This window comes from Papilio polytes, unplaced genomic scaffold (genome assembly GCF_000836215.1).
Source record: "Papilio polytes unplaced genomic scaffold, Ppol_1.0 DF824270.1, whole genome shotgun sequence".
Lineage (NCBI taxonomy): Eukaryota > Metazoa > Arthropoda > Insecta > Lepidoptera > Papilionidae > Papilio > Papilio polytes.
Window position 1 is genome coordinate 1148160 of NW_013524934.1, and position 21692 is coordinate 1169851.

General features: G+C 33.7%; 1 protein-coding gene and 1 non-coding gene across 5 annotated transcripts in view; one reads left to right on the forward strand and one right to left on the reverse strand.

The window, feature by feature from the left end:
• LOC106104340 overlaps positions 1-21692 on the forward strand; it is a 271002-nt gene that overhangs the window by 51209 nt on the left and 198101 nt on the right. The window lies entirely within an intron of this gene.
• On the reverse strand, positions 18959-19030 carry Trnae-cuc. The gene has a single exon. It is a non-coding gene; the product is annotated as a tRNA-Glu (tRNA).

The window sequence follows — 21692 nt, forward strand, 5'->3', positions numbered from 1 at the left end:
TGTTAGCTGTTAATTGAACGAACATTAGAAAGTTTCTTTCAAAGTAAACACAAACTTGAACCTATTTGGTATCTTTTATAGCTGTACGAAACCCTTCACAGAATTAAAACAACCTTTAATTTTATTTATTGACTAACTTTCGCCTGCGATTCCGTCCACTAGGAAAAAAAACTAAAGTAACCTATGTGTTTTTCCAGACTATGCTTTACGTCTTAGTCAAATTTCATCAAGATCCGTTTAGGCTACAAGCTCTAACAAACATTCATCCATCCAATTCGCATTTATAATATTAGTTACATTAGTAAGACTAGCTTTTCCCCTGAGTCTGCACGGAATTCAATTAAATCGATCTTTTTACATTATATTTACACTACATATTCATGCAATAATATTATAAATAACGTAATACATTAGTAACAAAATCTCTACGACTAGTTCTTTCCACGTTCCGTTTTTGTAAAGACAGGTAGAACAGGTGAGTGCCATGACAGGATACATTCTCATCTATTCGTCAAAAGAAAGGGACTGCGTCACATCATGAGAAAGTCTTCTGGGAACGTTGGTACGCCGTAAGCGACAAGCGGATGCGATTTTGCAATTCCCATGAATTATAGTAAACAGTGGTTTTAAAGGATATTGTTGTCTCTATTTTTTAATGAGGATGACAAGAATTGCATATATTTTATGCAAGTGAAGGCAACCCAAAGTAATATTGACAGCATGATGTTTTGATTACTGACATCTATCATACTCCTAGTTACATATTTATATTTTTGTACTAGTCCTGTAAATTAATTAAAGCGCGTTTCTACATTCAGTCTGACAGATGGCGCTGAATCTATAAAATAATTTCGCATTATTTTTCCAATACTCGCTTTGCTCTTCTAACATAGAACGCAACCTCGACGATGCTATTGCATGTCGGAAACCTGATGCGTGAGATAATGTATCCGCACACGATTGTTTCTGCAAGCTGTGATTCAATTAGTTTTTACTGTCTTATAGAGATTTCAGATGTATGTAGCATCTGAAACTAGATTACTATGGATTAATAATCTAGTCGTTAATATTAACATTATAAGTAAACTAAAGTACTTATATGCTTCAAGTTTTATTGGATTGAAATTCGGTTGATTTAAATAAATGAAGTTTTAAGTTTGAAAACCCTCTAAGATACTTAAGTCTTCATCTAGGGTTTCGAGAGTCTGCTTATTAAATTAACATTTATTTATTAAAGTTTTATTAAGAATCTAGGAAATATTCTTCTAGTAATTTTGCATTGTAGCCTTATTCTTTGACATTATCATGTCAAAAATTTTGGGTTTCTTTATATTTTTTTGAAAACACGATATTACATTGAAATCTAACTAATATTATAAATTCGAAAGTTTAGATGGATGGATGGATGTTTGTTAGAGTTTGTAGCCTAAACGGCTGAACGGATCTCGATGAAATTTGGCATAGACGTAGAGGACAGTACGGAAGAACACATAGGCTACTCACTTTTGTTTTCTTTTCTAAATTATACGCGGACGGAATCGCGGGCGTAAACTTGTATTCAAAAAATAGTCTCTTAAAGAGATTTAATTTAATTTCGTTATGTCTCTTCGCGGTATATTTAGCACATACTTGAGGTTAAATTATGAAACACCATAGCGGCCGATCTCCACGTCTCTGCTGACACAGTTCGTGTAAATATGCTTAAACAGTTGACTCGTTTGTTTAGACCGTGCCGACCCAGTTACCGATACAAAAACCACCAATTTAATTAGACACCTGGCACAATTAAGCAACTTACACACAGCGGCTCAAGATAAAAGATGACCAAAATTATTTGAACATTGCAGTGTTCAATGTTCGGTTTAAGCAGAGGTCTAATAGAATGGTTTGGTGTTGAATAAAACACAAGATGCCGAAATGTTTGATGCAAAATATTTACACAACGGTGTAGCGCCTACTGACTGTAACTTGTATCTTATACGATACTAGCTGTTCCTATGCGGCTTCATCCGCGTGGAATTGTAAAAACATTTTATTGTATACATTTGTTAAATTCTTAATTGCAAATGTCAAAATACCAATTACCTTAATATGGCAATTTTGCTTCCGTGATGTTGGCAGCAACTTATGGTCTCTTTCCCACATTAGGGTTTTTATCCAAAATATTTACCCCTTAAGTTTAATGGCGTGAAAATATATAGCCTAAAGCGTGACGTAAGTGTAGGGCTTTTTGTTAAAAAAAGAATTATTCAAAAATATGCTGTAATTGCTGACATCTTAGGCAACAAAGAAGTGTGTGTTTACGCTTTATTATAATAGTATACAGTATAGATAGTATAGATTTATGTTTGGTTTAACTATTAAAGTAAAACTAAGATTTAAGATCGATAAAATTCTGCGGATGTCTGTGGGCCTAGGTGCTCAGAAAATTAAGATTCAAACCGTTTAATAACCCCTATCAACCCTTAGTTCCATAGTCTCCATTGCAAAGAATAATTAATTAAAAAAAACTCTTTCATTCACAGCAAATTCATATTTCATCTATACTAGTATCAAAAAGAGGAAAGATTTGTATTTTTATATGTATTGAAATAACTCAAAAACTACTCGGCCGATTTAAAAAAATCTATCACCATTAGAAAAGAAATTTATCTGTGAGTAATTCCAAAAAAGAAACATACAGACGAATTCAATACCTCCTTCTTTTGGGAAGTCGGACAAAAATAAGACTATATTAAAAAAAAATATCTAAAATAAACTCCATCAAATTACGGGTTAAGATTAAATTAAAAGTTTATTGATTTTTTTTATAACATAAGGTGTTAAACGAGCAAGCGGCCACCTGAATCCGCCAAAATGGCGAAGCGACCGCTGCCCATAGAAATTCGCGATCGTAGATGCGTTGCCTACCCTTATCCGACGGAGAAGGAGACGCACATTAAGAGGATATTCCTATGCATCTCCTCCACCGTCAAATCCACTTCCCCTTCCCATCCTCTACTTATAAGAAAAGGGTGGTAAAGAGAAAGGGACTTAAATTAGGCCTCCGGCACCACACTCATCAGACGAAACACGGAATTGCTTCCATTTCACGCCTGTTTTCTGTGTGGTCGTGGTATTACACCGGGCGTGCCGGCCCATTCGTGCTAAGATGTTAAAGCCACCACTGTAGAAATACAACTTAAAGAATTCAAACAGTAGTAAAGAAGCTTAAATAATAATAAATTCACTAAACTTATTTCATCATTATAAAACATTTTTATTGTTTCAACAACATTGGAAGGCTCGTTTACTAAATTTCCGCGTCCAGTGAGTTATCTCAATCATTACGAGGACGTGATAAAAATAACGGAAAAAAGACAACAAAAACTGGTCGCTGGCGCCACCGGTGGCAAAAAAAGGTAAATAAAACGATGTGATTATTATACGTGAGTAGCAAACCGGAATACAGTAATAACTCGCGGATTCAGACAGCTACTTAAAATAATACATTTTAATATACTTTAGAACATACTTTTTTATATTATAAATGCGAAAGTTTAGATGGATGGATGTTTGTTAGAGTTTGTAGCCTAAACTGCTGAAAGAGATCCATTGAAACAGAACTCATAGGCTACTTATTTTTGTTTTGTTGAATTTCACGCGGACGGACTCGCGGTCAAAAGCTTGTTAAAAATGTAATTCTTGCCGCTAGCTTGTTTGTTACTTCATGGTTTTCTTAACAATTTTCAATTTAAATGTAAACCTTGAGTGGTTAAGAGCGTTCAAACACTTTGACTAAACTATCGCATAACTGTTTTGTCGCGCTTTGACTCCTATCACCTTATAGGAGGTGCGCACACTACTCGATATTAGTTGTGCGACGAAACAATCGACAATCGCACAATACGTTAGTCAAAGATGTGGGTCCGCTCTAAATATACAAAAATTACATAACACTTTTATGTATATAATATGTAGCTTAGTTCTGTATTCGTCAAATAACTGTATCAATTTTTACAAAAAATATCAATTACAGGACTTTGTTACGCCATCTGGGTTTTAGTAGACAATTTTTAGTATTCGCTGTTAAAACTAAATTATGAACAAACAGAAAACCTCTTAGTAATACCAAAATAAAACAAGCATAAAAACTCTCACTCTTCACACACACACACACACACACACATATGTGTACATATATACCACATGCGTACATATATACGCACTCACTCACACTCACATACCCAAACATATGTATTTGATCACATATGTACCTAGACTAAGAGAAGGCACTGCCTCCTGTAATACAGGTCCCCACCTAGCTCAGGAGGCAGAGCCCATTGATTGTGTTAAACTGATCTTATCAATAAAGTGTTTTTTATTTTTTTTAATTTTTCGTATACCATTCTCACAAGTCGACTTTCTTTAAGCGATCTATCCTTCATTAATTCGACTGGAAGCGATAGCATCTTTACGCACACAATGAAATAGATCTCCGCCGACGGAATTTGAATGAACACTTTTATTACATCCAATCTTGATAGTTAAAAGTTCTTCCACGTTTGTGGCCACCCTGTTGAAGTATTAGTCACTCTTTTATCCTGAGCACAAGGCATTGTTAAGTAGACCACGCTAGCTAAACACGGTTTAGTGGTCCTAACGAGCGGGAGAACATCTTTGACTAAACTTTCACACAACTGATGTGCGATTGTCGATTATTTCGCAGCTGTCAACTGTTTATTTACACAACTAAAAATCGAGTAGTGTGCGCACCACCATATAAACACACAGGAATCAACTTAGGGTAGGCTGTAGTCCTTCGAAATTTAAATCCATACAAAATTGGAACACATAGTAAAAAACACCAACCAACCAATAAGCCAGAAATCTGCAGACACCGACATCAAAGTAATAATAATTGTACAATGTAGACATACCAGCTACAAAAAGGGTTTATTATTTTCAAGGAATTATTTCGTTACTTTTTAGTGTACTGTTTTTAGTTTTAGTGTACTGTTTTTTTTTAATAACATAAGGTGGCAAACAAACTAGCGGCCACCTGATTTCACCGAAATGGAAACCTACCGCTGCCCTTAAACATTCCTAATTGCAGATGCGTTGCCTACCCTTATTCGACGTAGGAGACGCACATAAAGGGGACATTTCCTCTTGCTATGCGTCTCCTCCAACGTCAAATCTGCTTTTCCTTACCATTTCTCTTAAGGGTGGAGAAAAGGGACTGAAATTCGGCCTAATTGTAGTTAACATAACATAAAATAAAAAAATCATAATAACTAACATTTATGTAAGTAGGTGAAAAAACCTCAAACAGTGTTATTTTATTTAACGATTCATTTCTTACGAGTGGTTCTACATACAAGACTCGGATTATTTAAATGTTCTCTTAATGGAATGGAAAATGATCGCACACAATTACCCTGAGCATACGATGTGAACCCGTCCCATTAAAAAAACCGTTTCCAATGAGATAACGGACTTTTTCACTTAATGTTAGATATTTCAAGGTTTTGTGATATTGGAATACCGAATTTAATTCAAACCGCAAATAAATTAAAAACCTTAAGGAAGATGAGGGGAATTTTATGCTTCACTACTAAGATTAACGAAGACTTGTGTAATATATGGTGTTTAATGTAGGTAGGTTTGCATAACCTACCGCCAGTTGATTTATAATAAATCAGTCCCAAACCAACCGCCGTTTCATTACAACCTATACATTACAACTGTTAAAATAGTTTTCCTAAATGAGAAAACAAATCCATATTAATAATATGTAAAACATTAACGCAATCGTTATATTTGAGCACTAATAAGTTAGTTTTAAAAATTTACTCTCGACTCTCCCAAGCATCACGCGGGTGCAATGCTTGTACGAAAATGTTTATTTACCACATTAGTAACCTCTTAGATTATCATTTCTCTACTAAATATAAATATTTCTCTTAAATCACTCTATTAAAATTTAATCCTTTATAATCAAGAAATATTCCGGGCCCGTCCCACCACTGGGTGGACGCTCATATAGCTTAATTTCGTCACTGTCAGATAAGGAATCTGACATTTATATTAGACATTTTACATGTTGGATCGTTACCAGACAATTAACAATTTGGTGGGACTAGCCTTAAGCATATATACAACAAGTAGCGATTCCGTTTTATACTATGATGTCATAACAAGTAATTAACAAAATGGCTGATAAAGACATTGAGTAAAACGCTCCTCTATTCATCAAGTGTCTCAAACTTTAATATTCTGACCAGTCTTGGGCTTAATCGGTTATCTGCAAGTGGGCACCGTACTAGTACACAGTTTTAGTACTTTTAAGCAGGGTCAAACATATGTTTCACTTTTGATTCTCATTTCCGAAGGTGGATGCTTCAATCTGGCAAATATTCAATCAAATCAAACAACGAAGAAGCGAACACCGATATCGTGTAGTGTACTAAAAGTACAAAATGTCCGATTAACAGAAGCCGTTCGGTAACTTTGAGTACAGTGCCGAGTAAGATTACTTATTAGTACATCGTACGTGTACTACCCAAGACTAATTCTGACTAGTAAAGTTCATCGTCATTACGTACGTATTGCGAGCAGTTCGTCATCTAAATTGAGATACAATCTCTGGCCTACATTACCTGTTTGTGTAGATTCTTTCTCGGAAATGTTACAAACACACGCGAACAAATATTCGGTAGACGAACAGTCTCGCAAATGGAAGTTACAGTTTCTGTCGAAGATTTAAAGTTGAATTTCTATTTTACAAACGTTGATTTTTTTATTACGTTATTTATAACAATCTAAAAAAAGGTAACACTAACAATAATGCCTTTATATTTTATTGCGAAGTTTAATAGCCTTATTATGCTAAAAATATTAGTAACTGTGATAAGAGCATTATTTAATTAAAATAAGACCAATAAATGTTGAATTAGTTATCCGAACATTGACCTAATAAAACTTTGAAGTAGTACAAATTGATATCTAAGAATTTTTTAGACTAATAACATTAGAAAAGACAATATAGTAAAAGAATTCATAAGCTTCGGACGAGCATTCGTTCGTTCGGTGTAAGGAGGATTCGTATCGTCCACGCGTTTACAAAACACAAGTCCGCTGTTAGCCCGCGGTCGATACGATCCGTTTAAGGCAAGTTGTGTTACAAGAGTTCGCTCTCAGATCGTGTAGGTCAGGAACTGTGATTTGTTAAGAGATAAATCACCGCATTTAGCGAGATGATGGACGATACAGGCTCAATTTTATCGCTTGCCGTTTGAAAGCGCTGTTTATACTTATTGAATTACACTGCCATTTGTAATCCACTCTTAGTGGATTAAGTGTTACCATATTTTCAAACGATTAACTATAATTTAAATATTCGAGTCATTATATTCAAGATAATTTATAACATAAATACTAATTCGAGTACGAAACCACAAAAAAACAAACAATAGTCAAAAACTCTCCAATTATGGTTAACCTATTCAAAATTGTTAGGTTATTTTTTTAGAACAATTTCTTTATTACAATTTATCGTAAATGTTATAACTTGAAACATCATACAACTTATATACATGATAAAAATATCTCCAAACAATTTAAAATAAACTAATATAAGACTGCGTGCGTAGTTGTAATAATTCTAAGCAATCATTACAGTAGACTTTCATACATGTACGCACTAAATCAACAGCCGCATTGAACTGTGGGAATGAACCCTGGGAACTTGGGTTGTACGATATCAGATGGTTAAACTTCAAAGATAAGTATTTAGGTCAGATAATAGTTTGAAAAGTATATTTTTGTGATTTTTTTTAAAATTGAATTAAGACGATTGAAATGTTAAAAAAATACTTTAACATTTATACATTAATTTTATCATGGCACATCACTGATATCGGTTGTTTCACATCACTATTGCAATCTAGTCGGATAATGCTTAGCAATCTACTCCACATTGATTGTTTCCTTGTTTCTCAGAATTGCTCAGATCTTTAATTGTGTTCAATGGCCAGTATCGTTTGCAGTAATTCCTTTCCTATACAATATTGCGTACTTCAATTTTCGTTCACATTCACTCACAGATCAATGACATTCGTTCCATTCGTTTTGGTAATGATTTAATTTACTTAAAAGTTCCTTTTGATTTGACTACAAAACTAAATATAGCAATGCCTTACCAATACTGCTTTACTATCTGCAAATTTTCGCGCCAAAATTTCCTGAGCGTTTACAAACATGTGAATATTTTCACAAATAGCTTGGATTCCCTTTCATTAGTTGCGCAGTGTTGGTATGACTGGGCTCGTGATTTATCTGTAACCGTGGCCAATCGTACGTTCCACCTGACGGCCGTGAAGTAGCGTGGGTATCAGTGTTAAGCGTCCTGTAAATAATCAGTTTTTATTGAATTCCTTTGATCTCGATCAAACATTTCAAATACGGACGAAAATGTCAAGCAAAGATATAAGCTTCGTTCGCGACTCAGTCCGTGTGGAATTAGAAAATAAATAAGGGTGATAGAATATTTCTTAAAGACTATTTTCTACATCTATGCAAAATTTCATCGAGATCCGTTCAGCAGTTTAGGCTACAAACTCTATCTAACATCCATCCATCTATATTTTCGCATATATATTAGAAAGATTATTGGACAAACACGTTATTTACCAAGCATTTGTACCTTTACCGATTATAGTTATCACTATATAAACTCACGTTCTTTTTACATATGCATATTTAATTTGAGGTATTGAATAAAATTAATATATGAACAAACAATTAAATATTTTAGTGTCTTTACAAAAATATCACCTACTATCCAGGAACAGTACAAATGTATATCCGCAATATGAATACGATTACGAGCAATAAAGCGTAACTTAACTGTTAACTGAATTCAGATTTGATAATATCGCCTTTACATAAATCTACTGGATCCATAAAACGACTAGAAATGTACCGTTCCTGACAAATATGAAGTATCGATAGTTGTGTTTTGTCGAAGCAAAAAGCGTTCCTTGTAAGCAATTCTTGTAATAAATCGCGACATCTCTCCACTCAGTTTAATAAATGCCCGCAATCATCGGAAAGTCGATAACTTATGGTTGTGTATCGTCCTTAGAATATTTATCGACTTCGCTGATATAATAAAGAGGTCTTATAACGAACTTTTAGTTTTTTACGTCATCCGTTTAGTGGCCAGTTATATCATACTTTTTTTAATACTTAAAAACAAACGAGCAACGTTACATCGCTAATAAAGAAATTGACATCAAATTAATACTAATCGGTTTAAATTACTCGTACATATTTATAGCAATAATCAATTCGATCTGACAATTAGAGATTGTCTTATAAGCCGACAAAAAGGCAGGTAGCTGTCATGTAAATTAAAATATCAACTTTATGGTGATCTTAATAAATGTCCACAAACCCGTTTCGAATCGAATTAATGTTACCAAATGAATATTATCGACTATAGCTTAAATTAACCTGATTTAAATGTTAAATGTTCTTTAGTTGAGTTGTCGATGTTTTGACGAAACCAGTCACATCACTAATTTGATTGTCAGGGTAGACTGTAGCTATTTAAAAAAAAAACTTGTAAATTAGTCTGTTAGACGCATTATACGCAAAGTAGTGTTGAAAGTATTTCAAAGAATAAGTATGTGCGTAACTTAATATTCGATACCAAAAAAAATTAGGTAACGTCGACACGAAAAGGCAACAATGCGGCAAATTCAAACGAACAGCACAAAGAATATGATCCGGTCCATCTGCTGTTAATAATCCTAACCTATACCTACATCTACACTAATATTTTAAATTGGAAAGACTTGTATATCGAAATAACTCAAAAACTTCTGAACAAATTTCAAAACTTCTTTCACAATTAAAAAGCTATCAGTGAGACATTTTTATTAATTTTAAATTTCACGCAAACGAAGTCGCGGGTAACAACTAGTAGATAATAATAAATATACGATGTCTATTTTATGTAAATATATATTAAATACGTTTATTCAGTGATTTTCGGTCTGTTTCTAGATATACCTGAAACAAAAAATCAAAAATTTACACAAAAATGTTTCCAGAAGAACTAAGTGAATAAATTATTGGACTTGTAGCGACATTCAAGAATGAAATCAAGAAACAAAACATCATTAAGATAAAGAAAATCTATAACAGTGTACAAGTACCCTTAGATTTCAACAAAGTCATTGTTATGTTTCATATTGCAACGCAATGCAATAGCATTATAACATTGGCTGACGCAGCAAAAAGTATAAAAGTATAGCAACCTGACCCACAGGTCAATTTGACCCCAGGGTCCGGACAGCGGGGGGCCGTATCGGGTGACAGGCACACGAAATATACCGCCACACAGGAATATGAACTACGAAATATGTTAAAATTATAATCATTCTTTAAGTGTGGGACATTTATAACAAGCAATATATGAGCGCAGACAAAAGTAATCATAGTTAATATTCTAAATACGAAAGTTTAGATGGATGGATGTTTGTTAGGTTTCGATGTAGTTTGGTGTAGATGTGGAAGATAATCTGAAAGAATACATAGGACACTCACATTTTTTATAATTCCACGCAGACGGAGTCGCGGGCGAAAGCTAGTTAGATGTAATTGAAAAATGCGATATTTGTTGCGAATTTAGTTAACATTTTTATAAAGGAGGAAATGGTTAAAATGATATATGAGGGAAGGAAAGAGACATGAAATTTTATCTTCTTTGATGATTACTATTGGCTTTTACTGAATTAATATTTTTCGAAATATTTAAAAAGTTATAAGCAGAAACTATCATTGCGTTGGATGCCTATTCAACGTGCATGCGTGAATTAAAAAAAAAACATAAAAGTTTTTATTACTGGCCAGTTGCGTGGATAAATAAAAACAATTACAGGCAGATGGCTACAGATAAAAATAACTAAACAATAGAGAGCGTAACGACACAGGCATAGACAATGCGGTATATGTGTCACCGTTAAATTGTAAACATCGTTGATTTATAAACTGACTGACTATAATACATTGTGATATGAACTAATCAATTATTTACCATGTAATAACACAAATATTTTCGATATTCCTTAATTTAAATATTGGTTTTTATGCTGTAATTATATACGAGAAGATAAATACACAATTCCACAATATAACGTCGCTTGAATGTAAACTATCTTGAAAAGCTGTTAAACAGTCATTCATTCCGTATATTTTTATATTGCTAGTGAATTTGTTACTAACAATGTTGACGGAACTTACAATTAAACGGTGACATGCATAACACTAGCAATACAGCGACTGTCGACCCTACATGATGCATGCCGGTCACTCAGGTATCATAATCGTTTTATGAGCAACGGACAATAGAGTTATGAGCCCTTTTTGTCACCGTACCTGTTTGACAGGTGACTCATATTAACTATTATTGGAACTGGCGACAAATAACATACTGCGTTACTAAAGAATTGTATCATACTAATATTACAAATGCGAATGTTTAGATGGATGTTTGTTAGAGTTTGTAGCCTAAACGGCTGAACGGATTTCGATGAAATTTGGCATAGACGTAGACGATAGTGTGGAAGAACACATGCTACTCAATTTTGTTTTATTTTAATTCCACGCGGAAAATGTCGCGAGCGAAAGCTAATATCTAATAATGAGAACATTATTGTGTTTTTTATTTTTTTGCTAATTTATTTTTTCTTTTGTTTACAGGTAAATTCTTATCAACGTTACGAATACCAGAATTTCTTTGGAAACAGGTTTGTTTAAACCTTTGACATCACAAAATATAATAAATAATTATATTTCATTAGAATTGGACGAGTTAAAAGAAACAAAAATAAAACATTGTGATAATCTATCACTATTTCATATACATATATATCAATTTTGTTTCGAACATGAAAGCTCATCCGAATTCATATTTGCATCGAACAAAACATACCGTACGCTCAGCAGGATGCCTAAATTATCTCGTAACGGACGTAGCGGATAGATGGCGCTGATAATATTGTGCGCAGCCGCTTTGTGAACGCGCCTTTTTGTGTTCGCGCCAAATTAAATTACAATGTCCGGTTTGCGCGGGAAGGACGGCGTGACAGATAATTAAGCAATTACGCTAGGTTAATGCACTTGGGTTATTTTACATTCGTATGCATTTGTAATTACTTACTGGTTAATATAACGCACATATTCATTTGGGTTTTATTAGGAAGTATGAAAGAGCAACTTTGGTTAGGCATATAACTAGAAATAGTTCAAGTTTCGTAGTACATTTTTGTGGACTGTCAAATTTGGATAGTTGCAGCCAAATACAAATTCCAGGAATTTGGAATCCAAAGCGACGTTGTATTTAATTCTTTATTTTATTTTTAAACCCAAGAATTGATTAGATTTAATCAGATCGTATGTCAGAAAATATCAGTAATGACTTATACGTTTTAAATTAAGAAAAAGATAAATAGAAATAAACAATTGAAGGATGATAAACAAATTAAAACATTTGTATTTACATCGTGACTTGTTGAGACCTTCGTCAAAGAAGGCAAATCTCAAACTGACCACGGAGGCAAACGTCCGACTGTCTCTCGACTGTCAACTGTCAATTTGACATGTGTAGCCGTCACGAGCTGTCAGCCGGTCGACGTTCGGAAAGACAGTGTCACAGAAACCGTTAACTTAGCTCTTTGTATACGTTAGCTATTCAAAATGTTAATTTCACTCGTCGAAATAGCAGAGAAACTTTCAAATGCAAATTTCTAAGACCACTCTATAACTTCTCGTTTTTAAGATACGTACTATAACGATTTAAGCGATAAAACGAAGTTCCAAATGAATCATACCGTTAATTTTGAAACTATCCAGTCTTTGATAGACATTTCTGCTTATCTTCAAAGTCATGCGGTATTCAAAATATAATTTCACCGAGGATCTAACCACTAAAATGTCTGGCGCCACCCATCATTGATATGACCGCACAAATACGTGCCCAGACCGTCGGCGAGTGTAGCCACAAAACAATTGAAAATCGAACATTAAACGATCCCGTCTTTTGTTTGTCATTGAATTCTGTGAACAAATTCTTTAATCTATGACCATAAACAAGTGACAGAAGAAATATATTCGAAATTTAAATGTAAACTTATATGAGTTCTTTATATTGTCTTTTCTCGTCCAATTTTAATAGCATTAGATGTTATTGGTGTCAGCCCTAAATCAAAGCCTGTTTGAGTATCGACTACTTTAGTTCTTTTTGAAATAATATTTATGTATTAAAGTTTTCTGCTGCAGTCTTTATGCTGTTGGGAAATGACAATATTATAGTAATTGAGTATTCAACACGCGTCCGTACTGTTTGAAAATGTTAAACAGCTATCCAAATGTAAGGGCCGCAAACACTATTCTGACTGGCAAATGAGTTATTCTCAATGTCAAACCAATACTACGAAATATGAATACCTTGTGTAGGGCAAAAAGGTTTCGCCTTGCATTTATAATTACTTTCACAAAATAGGGTTGTCAATAACATCATTTGTAAGCAACGTGTATTTTCCGGGTACGGAACGGTACTTTGTTTTTTATGTTTAATGTCCTTCGTTTATAACTTGAATGTACTTTGCATCGTAAAAGTGTTTTTAACATGTATGCTAAAGTTATGTATTAATAAACAAAACTGTATTTTTTTATGCCAGTACCACTGACCTTATTTGGCCTAAACAAATTGATTTTGTAGGAGTTAATCGATTTGTAATCTTCCGTTCTATTTTGATGCCTATGCGATATCAAATTATGTCGGAATTGTACGGATTAAAAAAAAACATAGTAGTCGTTAACTGTGCTAACGGCTCACGAGAAAACAACCCTTGTTTCGTTCTCTTGTTTTAAAGGTACAGCCTGCATCAGTACCGTTAGGATAGGGCGACCGTCCAGTCCATAAAGAGGCGCGACGGGAGTCTTTTTTCATATAGGTTTCTGTTGAAGGGAGGTATAGAAATCTCGCTCAGAGCACTCGAAATGCTAAAATCGACCTTGATGGCTTGTTGATTTTATTTTTAACTAGCTTTCGCCTAAGACTCCGTCCGCGTGGAATTAAAAAAAAGGTAAGTCCCCTGTGTTCTTCCAGACTATCCTCTACATCTATGCCAATCATCTAGATCCGTTCAGTTGTTTAGGGTACAAACTCTAAACATCCATCCATCTAAACTTTCGCATCTTTACTATTATAATAAAGCGTAAACACACACTTCTTTGTTCCCTAGGATGTCAGCAATTTCAGCAAATTTTTGAATAATTCTTTTTTTAATAAAAAGCCCTACACTTACGTCACGCTTTAGGCTATATGTTTTCACGCCATTAAACTTAGGGGGTAAATATTTTGGATAAAAACCCTAATGTGGTAAAGAGACCATAAATTGCTGCCAACATCAAGGATGCAAGATTGCCATAGTAAGGTAATTGGTGTTTTGACATTTGCAATTGAGAATTTGACAAACAATAAATTTATAATTTCATGCGGATGAAGCCGCATGCGAACAGATAGTTTATAACATTAGTAAGATTAGTAAGATAGTAGTTGTATTTTACCAACCCTAAGGTTGTAGACAATTGAAGCGTGGCGGGTATGAGCTAACATGAACGAATCGAATGCCGCCTCGTTTATTTCCTGTACAATTTATTTTTTTGATATCAATCACGCCGACATGTTTAAATAGTTGCCGACAAGTGTTCTTTTGATTTGATTTCAAACACCATGAAATTGGCTTCTTGTGCAACCGTGTGACAATGTAGGTAACAAATTAAATGTCATTTGACATTGATGCCTCATAACTATGATTAATGGAAAGGCATTTAGTATTGAATTATATTCTCTATTTCCGCGCACTCATTTCTATGTTATTCCATTCTTGCGCACACGTACTGAGGAATCTCGAGTTAGAGTTATAGTCATGTCTGGTAATATGAAAGAAATGATTGCAGAGGCCATAATTATCTTCAAAGTGGTCCTAGATAACAATTTAACCTTTTATAGAGAAGACAATTAGGAGCTAAAGTTGGCTAAAGTGCAGTTTTACAAACTTAATCCCTACAAGAGAGATCACTTAATGACTGAGAGGGTTACAGCTTAGTGGGACAGAAATCTGACGATAAATACAATGATTTAATGTATACTTAGCTTTATTTAGAACTAGCTGTTGCTCGCTACTTTGTCCGCGTGTAATTAAAAAATATGAAAAACAATAAAAAAAACATAGTCTATGTTACTCACAGACAAATTTTTAAAATCTAATAAACATTTCTAATGATCAAAGAATTTTTAATATCGACCCAGTCGTTTTTTCGTGAATCATATACATACAAAATCTATTTAACTACGTCGTAGTCTTAGTCTCCAAAAATCAAACAAAATAATGCAACCCACCTGTAAGCATTATCTTTAGGATAAAAAAAGAATTATCAAAATCGGTCTACTAGCGGCGGAGTTATGCCGTAACACACATAAAAAAACATACAGACGAATTGAGTACCTCCTTCTTTTGGGAAGTCGGTCAAAAACACAAATCTTTCCTCATTATAACATTGGTACAGAAGTATAGATTAAGCACGCTAACATAGAGCAGTATTAGTTTAACGTAGTTACGATCTGTTATTCTTTTTATGAATTCACTTCTTATCTGAAGCTTATCAGAATGTCACGTAGTAGTAACTGGTTTATCAACACGTTTGTAATATAAGTAGAAAGTTACTTGGAATGGATGCGTTCAAGCAGACGATGTACCCCTGAACTGTCGTGTAAAAGGCATTTCTTGTGTTTAGTTTATCCACTGATCTGTATACATGGATAGGCTAGAAGACATGGTACTTTGTGCTTGTTTTATTTTCACCGTTTTGACGCCGATAGCTTCCTTGTCCCCTAGATTCTTGTAACTCAAAATATTTTAAATAAATTAAAATTACATGTGTTGGTTTTTTTAGTTTCGGTTTTCACTTATTAAAATTCCACGCCAAAGTTTCACTCAAAGAATGACCACCCACATTTAAGTACTTAAGACATGAACAGCGATAAAACGAAGCCTTAAAACATCAAAATTATTAATGTTATAATTTTTTACTTAATGACCGCATTAAATGTGCGACAAGTAACGTAATGGGTTATAAAATGGGTATTAAAAATTCATTTTTCTTAGTACAAATATGGCCACCAGGTGTCGCTGCTCGTTGAGGTTAAAAAACAATCAGCTGTCATTCTTAAATGGTTTAAGGATAAGAGGTAATACGTAGAATTATTTTGTACATCTGTCACTAAATTCCAGAACAAGATGCTTGTATAGGATGTTCAGAAACTTCTGGAACATTCCAAGATTATATTCCACTGATGAAAGTGTACAAAGTGAACAAAATTGAAATGGTTTATGTAAGTCAGTCATTCATTAAATTGCGTAATGACTGCAAATTTTACAGATACAGTTTGATGTCATAGCATCGAACAGTGTAGATTATTTAATAACCAGACAGGTAAAGAAATACAGGTAGATGACAATAAAGATACTATCGAAAGTGAAGAAAATCCGTGTTAATATAGATCATAAAATTGTCACTTCAATCAATGACCAGAATCCGTGGGAACCAAACACCTATTGTTCGGTTTGGTTCCAAACGAACTGGCGGTGGGAACCAAACGGTCATTGTCTCCGTTCCGTAGTTCCAAACGATTCACCGCGTGTCCGGACGCACAAAAACATCTCATGAATCGAATCGACGATCGACTTGTTGAAACGCACGAAAAACTTATTTCACTTTGCAAACAATATGAATAAATTTAAAAAGGCCACAGATTAGCTTTGTCACAGAACACTGCCGGGAAATATTGTTTGTTGCTCAAAAATTTGTGCTAGTTATTAATGATTTTTATTCTGTTCATTAAAACAAGCATCTTATTTCGGGAATATTAGTTTGTGATTTCTATTTACTGATTTATGTTTTTATTCGTTTAATCTAAACAAAAAATATTTTTAAGGTTTTTTTTTCCATTTAGTATACATCAATAAAATATCTACGCACAGAAATTTTACCCATAAGAGTTTTGAAAAATAGCAAACTCTGTCACTTCATTACTCTGTACGAGTCACCGGGACACTCCAGGAAATGCCGTAAGTGTGGAGAAAAAAAAGCGATGAGCAGGAAGTAGGGGCAGGTGCGGCGCGTCGTTCTGTCCGTCTGTCCGTCCGAAACGCGAGACATTCCGTCCATAGGATTACATCAAAGGGCACGCTCTAACGATTCGAAATACTTTGTTATCGATTAATATCGATTCAATCTATTATCGAATTAGAAGAACATGATTGGTTTAAACTGGTCACTAAAGCTATATTAGTCTGGTAATTTCTAAATACCATAAGAAATAAGACAACAATAATACTACCAAAACAGTTGAAATAATCTCAACGGAATTTTACACTACGAAAGATTGAAAAAAAGGCAATAAACCTGTTATGTTTATGTTTCCATTGTGGTGTCATTTCGAAGGGAAAATACTGACACAATCCATGAATTATTTTCTGATATATGAATAGTTATTCATAAAAGACAAAAAATAGCAATGACATGAAAAGAAATACAAAACCACACATCGCAAGCAACAATGTTACAATAATTCCTTTTCGGAATGCACGCAGTACGAATATAATTAGCTTTTAACAAAAACTATTATTTGAACAATGTCTGCAGGTGAGACACACGTCTGTCCTCTTTGGTAATTACATTCGGAATGACGTTAGGGTTGCAATCGACAGCAAAATTATAGGGTAACATAAAAATAAACTTTCATTTAAGATAATTTCTTTATTGAAATGAGATTGTAACAATGTACACTGTAGTGCAGAAAAAATAATCATGATTTTTAACATGTCAATAGTCATATTGATATTTCGTCAATTTGAATTGATTCTGAATATCTCTGATGTATTGAAAATGTCTCTTAACGCAACCCTCATCGCATTTAATCAAATCAAATTTTGAATTTGGAATAAAAATGGCCGTCGACCAATGAGCGCAGCTGTTGACTCGTGCCGACATATTTTAACGGCCTTTTTTCAAATGATAATTTTAAAATTCTTTTAATAGTTTGACAATTGCTGCGTTTAAAGTTTTTTATGGCTCAATAGACAATAAACAGGTGGAATATTCTTTTTATATGCATTGCCAGCTGCTTTTAAGGAATAATAGTTGTATAAACCATCTGTTACAGGGTTTTCTATACAAAACTATGTTAGTAAACGTTTTTTTTATGAGCTTAAAGCCAGGGGCGTGCTTAGTGCAAAAAAACTCGTTCTATTTAAATACGTGAAGAAGAGATAGAAGAGTATAGTTATAGTGAACTTTGCAATTTTTTACTTATTGATAGTTTTTTTAGGATAATAATATATTACCGTTCAAATCGATTAGTCTTTACGTCGAAAATTTCACACAATTTTTAACGCATGTCTAAAATATAGAACCTTTAGTGTAGTTTGTTTATTTAATTAGAGTTTATTACTATAATTAAGATCATGAAGTCGACAGGTGCTTACTATAATGAAATTAATTATTACGCATAGTCGATGTTGCTAAGCACCTGCTATGCAATGTGTTTGACGCGGGTGATATTTTCTATGATGTTTTAGATATTTTTTAATTATGTTGATCACATCTGGCGGCGCTTTGTGACCTTTAGGCGCTGCAGGTGCTTTATTAATAGAACGGTTAGGTATTTTTAGTTGTTTATATGCCACCGAGAAATATCCCTTGTGTTGAGCTTAAATAGATCGGAACTTCACATAGTATGTCAAAGATTATCTGCTTAGAATAATGTAAGGAATTTTAAATTACATAAAAAGTTAATATTAAAAAAGTAAAATAAAAATAAGAATGAACAAAAAGTAACTTCCGATACCGGGAATCGAACCCGAGCCTCCTGGGTGAGAGCCAGGTATCCTAGCCACTAGACCATATCGGATGATACGAGTGAGTGTTATTTAGTTATCCACTTTATAGAAATAAAATATTCAAATTCCAAGAAAATTATATTTTTTTATTTTAAGTAAATCAAACACTTACATAATCCCAACGCCTCGTCTGAAGAAGGAAATACTAAGAAGTAATAAAAATTACGAAACAAACATAAAGAATGGAAATAAAACGTTTACATAAGTAGTACAAAGTTATTGAATTCAACAAATCGCACATAAACTCGATGAAAGTATTGACCGTCTCGATATTTTTATTATTGTACAAATTGAATGCGATTCTGTGCTCGCTCCAGTTACAATCTTTGTTCCTGTTTACATCCGAAGTGCCGTACAAATTACGTGTTATTCCAAATTCGAATCTGAAGTTCATGTGCATTTTATTTTTAAAAATAAAATAAGGTTTTACGGTTCAGATACCTCTTTGGTTAATTTTTTTTAATGCAAGTAAGGCTATATTTAAATATAAAGTTTAATAATTTGTATTTAATATCTACTATAGATTATGTTGCATACATCGATTAAATACTTGATACTGCAGATTTTTTGGTACAAAATAAAAATAAAGATCCAATTGATAACCCGTCGCACAAATCAAATATGTTTAGCATTTCTTTAGCTTCATAATTTTTGTTTATTTTCTTTGATATGAAACGAATCGACTTCAACTCCGCACGATTCACGATCCAATAAAAATATTGCACGAAACCGAAATGCGGAATGAGCGATAAAATCGCGGCCATGTTTCTTTTTTTGGCGCCAACAGTTTTTTTTCTTAAATATAGTCAATTTATTATATGCGGCCAGTTATAATATTGTACTTTAATATAACATTTCTTTATCAGATATTCGGATACGAGGTGTCGAGTAACAGCATTATGAATTGAGGTTTTCTTGAAAGATTTTGCGGAATAAAGTAGTTAGTTATATTTGTTTATCGTTCCTTTACAATTTATTTTATACTGAAGTATTGTTTGTGTTTCACTGTGAATTACAAATTATATTTTCGCAGATATAGGTAAAAAAAACTTGACACCAGATAATTTTTATTTTGGTTTTCGAGAATTACATTATAACTAGCTGTTGCCGTGCGGATTCATCCGCATGAATTTATGGAAGTTCTATTTTATTTACATTTGTCAAATTATCAATCGCAAATGTCAGAGTGTCATGACATGATAACAAACCATGGCAATCTTACTTCCTTGATGTTGGCAGCTTGTACCATATAGTTCCTTTCCCTCATTAGGATTTTTTCCAATTTATTTTCCCTCTAAGTTTAATAGCGTGAAAATGTATAGCCTAAAGGGTATGGTAAGTGTAGGGCTTTTTATTAAAGAATTATTCAAAAATATGCTGTTCTTGCTGACATCTTACGCCACAAAGTAGTGTGTGTTTACGCTTTATTATATTAGTAGGTAAGTATTTATAGATAATAAGATAGTTCTTTCATTAAAAGTTGATGTCCGCATTTTTTCCAGTTATCATAATAACGCTGACGGGTGTTTTCGTTTTAGATCACTATATTATGCAATGCAGTGTTGGCGAAGTGCCAATTTCATACTCACAGTTTTTGGACTTGGCATTTTCATTGATCCATATCGACCTAATTTCGCAAATGGCTTTAATATTCTCTAGCATTTTGTGTTAAAAAGTGGTAACATAGTTATAATATTTACGTGGACCCTTAACTTTGCTTCCAGCAATCGCTGTCACTCCTGTGGACGTCATCGGATTCACCGGGACTTTGAGAATCACTATTTTAGGTGGATGGATGTTTGTTACTCCAAAATGTCTCTGTTTAAGTTTTTTTTTTTTATTTATTTATTAATTATATTTAGATGAAATCTCTGTTAAAAGCCAGTTTTACACGAAGTAGGCGTATCAAAAAATCCTTAGATGTCGACAGTCGAAAAATTTTAGAGAAAAAAAACAGACGAATTGAGAACCTTCACCTTTTTAGTAAAAAAATATAGATTGAAATATCAAAGTGCACACTCAAAGTGGGACTTCAAAAACAAAACATCGCTGTAGATCTTTCTAAAAGGAAACAATGAATTTCCTTATTAGCAATTTCAAAACACTTACAAACACAAAGTTTGAATGAGCGAATCGTAAAAAGTTACAGCACTAAGAATTTATGAGCGAGCATTTCGAACCCTTCGGAGGTTTTTATCTTTATACGTGAAATGTGAAGATAAAATGTGTCTTCACGTAATGGTATTTTTATCGACTTTACAGGGTTGAGATGTAACCGAATGCGATCGATTTTCTCTTATACGTACGAATCTGTGGATCCCAAAGTCTAGAAGGCTCCAAGAGATTTAAGATCGGAAGATGTAAGATAGCGAGATTTAAAACTGCGGGTTCATAACTATTTTACGGTTATTACTCACGTCTATTTTTTCAGTGGCAACCAGTTTCGGACCCTTCGGTGGTCTATCTTCAGGGCGAGTGTTACTGGCGATGTTTCGAGATCGCGTCGCGCCTCTCACTGGCGATTCATAGTCGAAAAAAATGTCACAGCAGAGGGTTCACAAAACCTTATAAAATTTAAAACTACAAAAACAAAAGATTGGCAATCACTTGAAGTCTGAAAGGATATAGATGTTTACTACGAAAGAAATTGTAGCGAGAGACAATGCAATGGCA